This window comes from Zophobas morio, unplaced genomic scaffold (genome assembly GCF_036711695.1).
Source record: "Zophobas morio isolate AGI-343-1 ecotype UQ-CSIRO unplaced genomic scaffold, CSIRO_AGI_Zmor_V1 ptg000004l, whole genome shotgun sequence".
NCBI classification, from domain to species: Eukaryota; Metazoa; Arthropoda; class Insecta; order Coleoptera; family Tenebrionidae; genus Zophobas; species Zophobas morio.
The window spans coordinates 3,869,624-3,875,623 of NW_026972109.1; the positions used below are offsets into that span (position 1 = coordinate 3,869,624).

The 6,000-nt window shown below is 31.8% G+C and overlaps 1 protein-coding gene across 1 annotated transcript in view; it reads right to left on the bottom strand.

The window, feature by feature from the left end:
• Positions 1-3,077, bottom strand: part of LOC135137772 (uncharacterized) — a 58,472-nt gene extending 55,395 nt beyond the window's left edge. The window contains exon 1 of the mRNA XM_064067509.1: positions 2,918-3,077. The gene's annotated coding sequence lies outside the window, so the exon portion shown is untranslated. The remainder of the gene's footprint in view (positions 1-2,917) is intronic.
• Between the last annotated feature and the right edge of the window lie 2,923 nt (positions 3,078-6,000).

Genomic DNA, 6,000 nt, shown 5'->3' on the forward strand with positions numbered 1-6,000 from the left:
TGAAATGAAAAAAAAATTATATTCTTAACAAAAAGTACTCGTCCTACATTACAGAAAAAGTAGTAGTCCACATGATACTAAATATTATATATAATCATTAACTGCAATTAAAATTGTTATACTTTTTAAAACATTATAACTCTGTATTTAAAATTCAACTTTATTTATACCGCAATAAAGACCATATCTTTATTTATCACCGCACAAAATGTTATAAGACAAATTTTAAAAATAATCCTTTTGTGATTTTCTTGTGAACCCTTCCCATACTAAAAGAATTTCAAGAAAATTGGAACAACTTGACAACGTCGCACTTAATTTTGCTAATAAAATCTAAGGAGAGGTTAATCAGAATACCGAAAAATATATAGAGCATTCCATTAAGAAAAGTAAGTTGTGTGTTACGCCTTAAATACAGAACACTCTGTGTAGTTGAAAATAATTTTAGTGTATAATACATATAAATACAATAGTGTGTAACATTTATAAAGATCCATAAGATTCCAGTCCTTGACTTTTTTCATTTCTAATAATAATAATTTATGAGATATCGGGGAGCCCACTCACCCTGTATATTTTTTCACTTTTTTGCCACTTTTGGCTTTAAAATATAATGTGCCTGTTTCAAGCCAAATTTTAAATTCTTTGGTTTAGTCGTGAACTTTTTTTTGTTTTTCTACAGAATTTCTTCTTTTATCATTTTCACTTTTATAAGGGGAGTATTGAGACTGACAACTCTCTAATTTTTTGTGAAATGTATGTGAAGTGAAATTAAAAATGATATTCTAAACAAAAAGTACTAGTCCTACATTATAGAAAAAGTAGTAGTCCACATGATACTAAATATTATATATAATCATTAACTGTATTCAAAATTGTTGTACTTTTTAAAACATTATAAAAACTCTGTATTTAAAATTCAATTTTATTTATACTGCAATAAAGAGCATATCTTTATTTATCTCCGCACAAAATGTTATAAGACAAATTTTAAAAATATTCCTATTGCGATTTTCTTGTGAATCCTTCCAATACTAAAATAATTTCAAGAAAATTGGAACAACTTGACAATGTCGCATTTAATTTTGCTAATAAAACCTAAGGAGAGGTTAATCAGAATACCGAAAAATATACAGAGTATTCCATTAAGAAAAGTAAGTTGTGTGTTACGCCTTGAATACAGAACACTCTGTGTAGTTGAAAATAATTTCAGTGTATAATACATATAAATACAATAGTGTGTAACATTTATAAAGATCCTTAAGACTCCAGTCCTTGGCTTTTTTTTCATTTCTAATAATAATTTATGAGATATCGGGAACCCACTCACCCTGTATACTTTTTCACTTTTTTGCCACTTTTGGCTTTTCAATATGATGCGCCTTTTTCAAGCCAAATACTAAATTCTTTGGTTTAGTCCTTAACTTTTTTTTTGTTTTCCATCAGAATTTCTTCTTTTATCATTTTTATTTTCATAAGGGGAGTATTGTGACTGACGAATCTCTAAATTTTTGCCAAATAAATGTGAAATTAAATTAAAAATGACTTTCTAAACAAAAAGTACTTGTGCTATGTTGCAGATGACCTTAGATTGTACAATATATCATTGATTGTATTTAAATTTCTTATTAAACTTAGCTTCCACTACTTACTTATCGATAATAAGGGCAATATTATCTCTCAAAGAAAATCTGGGACACTACACACACTATTAATCACGATTAAGACTAATTAAAAATTAACGGCAAATATACCGAATGTTTAAATATCATAATTTCTGTGCTGATAAATTTCCCGTAATTATTTAATATTAGAAGCCTAATTAAATTTTTATTGGAATTTTTTCGACACCATATGGGATCCTGCTGTTCTGACGGTAAACAGTTTGAATCAAATGAGATACCTCTGGACAAATATAATATTGAATTAACAACGCCAAAAATAAACAAAAATAAACAATCGCGTTCGTTTTTAACGCGAAATAATTGACATTAATATATTTAACTGTATAGTATGCTTTGAACACGTACTTCATTTAACGGACAAAGCGACGAATAAAATGAAATTCGGAGATCAACAAGAGACGTTATAAAGACCGTTTGAAAGTGTTTCATGACTTTGAAAAAAACAGTAAATTAGAATCCCCCTTAATCTGCGGCGTAGCAACAACCTTAAGTCAAGTAATGCAGCTTAAGTGAGCTCTGTAAATTTATTTATCTTTTTTTTTAACCTGACCCTAATAGTTTATGATTTTATTGCTGTAAAACTTCGAATTTGGAAAGTAAATTTTCAGAAATTAAGTGACGTCTTCCGTTGAATCGACTTTCAAACCGGTCGGGCTGGATCATAATACACTTGGTCCCTGCATTCCAAAAAATAATGAGTAAATATTTTCATAAAATTCTACAACAGAACTAAATTTAAAATAGAGCCCAAAAACTTTAGTTAACTTAGAATCGATTTTGCTGTGACCGTAAACTCGACAAAATGCCGTTAATGTTAAGCGCGGAGTTCTAATTGTTTAGACAAAGTTATCTCAGATATTGAACTTTTGGATGGGAATTTTCCAAAATTTTGTAAAAAATTGTCAAACTCGTTTACATTTCCGGTGGTGACAATCATTATAAATAATATATAATAGTGAAATTAAAAAAACAAAACCGTTTCCTTATGTTATGAAACACGTATGTCTTTGCAGACAACATGAATAGACTTCTCCGTTAACCATGAAATAATGAATGGTCTATTGTAAATATTTCATCTTGGCAGAACGGATCAAAAGATAATGTGAAACCAGATCACTTTGGCGGCAAAATAGAAGTACTCGGATATGGTTATCAGGTCAGTATAAATAGTACTTTATTTTTACAAATAGAAGAGCGAAGGTACTACTTACAATTTAGTTATTTGTACTTACCTCTGGTACCGGATGCATATATCCAAAACACTCACTCAGCACGTGTGGAACTGCGTTAGAAGAAAAGCACCATGCAGCAAGCACACTTCACTGCATTAGACTGACGGTACGAGAAGCAGCAGGCCCGGTACGAGTGCGGTAGAGAGTGGTATTTCTGTAACCTACTAAATGTGATACCAGTTTCCAATCCAAGCTATGTAGTGACCTCAATGCGACTGCAGGTGAGCATCGCGCCGTCGAAATGGTATCAGTACTTCATGAAATCTGATTAGAAACAATATGCATAAAAGACAGTTAAATAAATCTAAAAATTTACATAAGAAAGAAAAAGTGGGTGAATTTGTCGAGTAAGCTTGAATTATTTATTAGGATGGCTGGTGTTGCTAATCGTTAGCACACTATTGACTCCTCGGTACTGTTTACGACGAAGCAATAACAATAAATTATAATAGGTCGCATCAAAAATAATAAATAATGTGACCGTAACTTTCTATTTTATTAATATTGGATCTTTTTACATCGTTCTAACGGTCCCCGAGAGATTCATAACAATAAATTTTACGTTCGTCGTGAAACTTGATGGGAAACTAATAATGCGAAACTAAAGTGACAGGGCTTGTTCAGAATCGTACCAAAATTTCCATATTTCACTAATCTACTTAAACTGTCACCGCGCTATCAGTTTAGTTTGAAAGTCTGAACCGGTTGAAGTTTTTGAATGTGAGGGTTTCCCAATAGGAAAGCCACCTACTTGGAACCTTTTAGCCAGTCTAGACTGGTGTCATAGAAAGTACTAATAATTAGCATTTTTTGCTAGTAATATCTACAAATAAATAAATTTACCTCAATCAATTATGTCATTAATAAACAATGATTGCAAAAGCCGCCAAGAATTCAGGAAATAATCGCGGTTTCAGATGCATCAGTGGTTTCAGCCGGCAGTTGCTCCATTTTTCGTACGTCACTTTTTATGACTTAAGTCAACTTTTCACCTGTCAAGAAGAAATTAATTACAGACGTTAAATAACGATGTTATCTATATGCATACAATACAGCTGCCCGAAATTAGCGCATCGTATTAACTAATCTTTCTCATCGCAACAATTATTGTTGCGATTTAAGCAATGGGTACTACTTGAACTTTTGAAAACGACAAAATAATGCAACGTGAAGTATGTGTGTAAGAGGATTCGCGTTCGCACGTTATACTTCGATAGAATTAAATAGTGTAATAAAAATGTCACAACGGAGGTATAGAAATGTCAAAAGTATGGCGACCCGAAAGTTTTTTCTGATTACGGTTTTAAACCTACTTCTGAGAGAATAAATCGCGGTGTAATTTAATTAAAGAATTAAACAATAAAATTTGATGGCAATAATCTTGTCTGCGAGTTTTCTTCGTTAAAAAACAAATAAAGTTGGAGGAATGGGGTCAAACGTGGTACAGTTACAAACAAGGATTCCGAAAGAGTTTTATAAAATAACAAGTCGTAAACAATTTAAAACATGCGATTTCTGAAATTGAGAGTATTTTTGTTTAGTGGTACCGAATAAACTGGTTTTGAAGTAGTCCAACAAGACAAAACTAATCCAGTATTTCCATTAATATTAATTATTTAATGCATCCAGTAAAAGTGTAGATTTAATCTGATTTTGATTAGTCGATTTTAAATAGAAACTAGATACACATTTATAAAAAAAATGTCAACTGCGAATTTTGTACAAGCGTTTAAAATATTTATGTAAATTTAGTGATTTAAGATATATGACTTTCTGGAGACTCTGACTTTTACAAATTTGTTTGTTTACGCTCTAAAGAGTTACAGATGAGACCTCAATTTATGTTTAAAAAAAATAAAAAAAATTGAAATACCAATTACAAGTCTTTTAAAAATAAAACACTACACAGCCTCTATCTAAAACCTTTCACATTCTTAAAAAAAGCACAAAGGATCCCCAGATTCTTTCACTTCTTGAAAGAAAGAGACACTAGGTTCCCCAAGATGCTCTCACAATCTCCTAAAGAAAATACTAGGGGTTCCTAAGATTTTTTCACACTCTTTATAAAATAAAACACCAGAGACCTCCAAGGCTCTGTCACAATATTAAAATAAAGATTCGAAGGGTCCCCGAGATTCTTCGAAACTCTTTTAAAAATAAAACACCAGAGGGCGCCTAAGACTTTTTCACAGTCTTAAGCAAACACTAGGGACCCACACTTTCTTTAAAAAAAATACTAAGAGCCCCTAAGATTATTTCACTTTTTTTTAAGAAACTAGGGGCCCCCGAGATTGTTTCATATTCATAACAAAAGACAGAATTTTTAAAAAACACACAAAGTTCTCCAAGCCTGTTCCATATCCTTTAAAAAAAGACACTAGGGACCCCCGATATTGTTTGACATAAAAAAACATATTCCAGGGCTCTCGAAATTCTTTCACATTCTTTACAAAAAAAGCAGTTGGAACCCTTAGGATTGTTTAACATTGTTTTAAGACATTAGGGGGGGGGAGAGATTGTTTCAGATTCTTCACAAAAAAAGCAATTGGACCCTTAGGAATATTTCACATTATTTTAAGACAGTAGGGGAGCCCGAAACTGTTTCATATTCTTCACAAAAAAGGAGTAGGAGCTCTTAAGATTGTTTCACATTTTTTAAGGCACTAAGGGAACCGGAGACTTTCATATTTTTTTAAGACACTAAGGAGGCATGAGATGGTTTCACATTTTTACAAAAAAAAACAGTAAGAGCCCTTAAGAGTGTTTCACATTTCTTTAAGACACTAGGGAGCCCCGAGATTTTTTCAGAATCTTCACAAAAAAAAACAGTAGACGCCCTTAAGATTGTTTCACATTTTTAAGACACTAAGGGGGCCAGAGATTGATTGATATTTTTTTAAGACACTAGGGGTTCCGAGATTGTTTCACATTTTTATCAAAAAAAAGGTAGGAGCCCTTAAAATTGTTTCACAATTTTTTAAAACACTAGGGATCCCCGAGATTGTTTCACATTTTTTAAGACACTATGGGGCCCGAGATTGTTTTATATTCTTAACAAAACAAGCACTAGGAGCCCTTGCGAT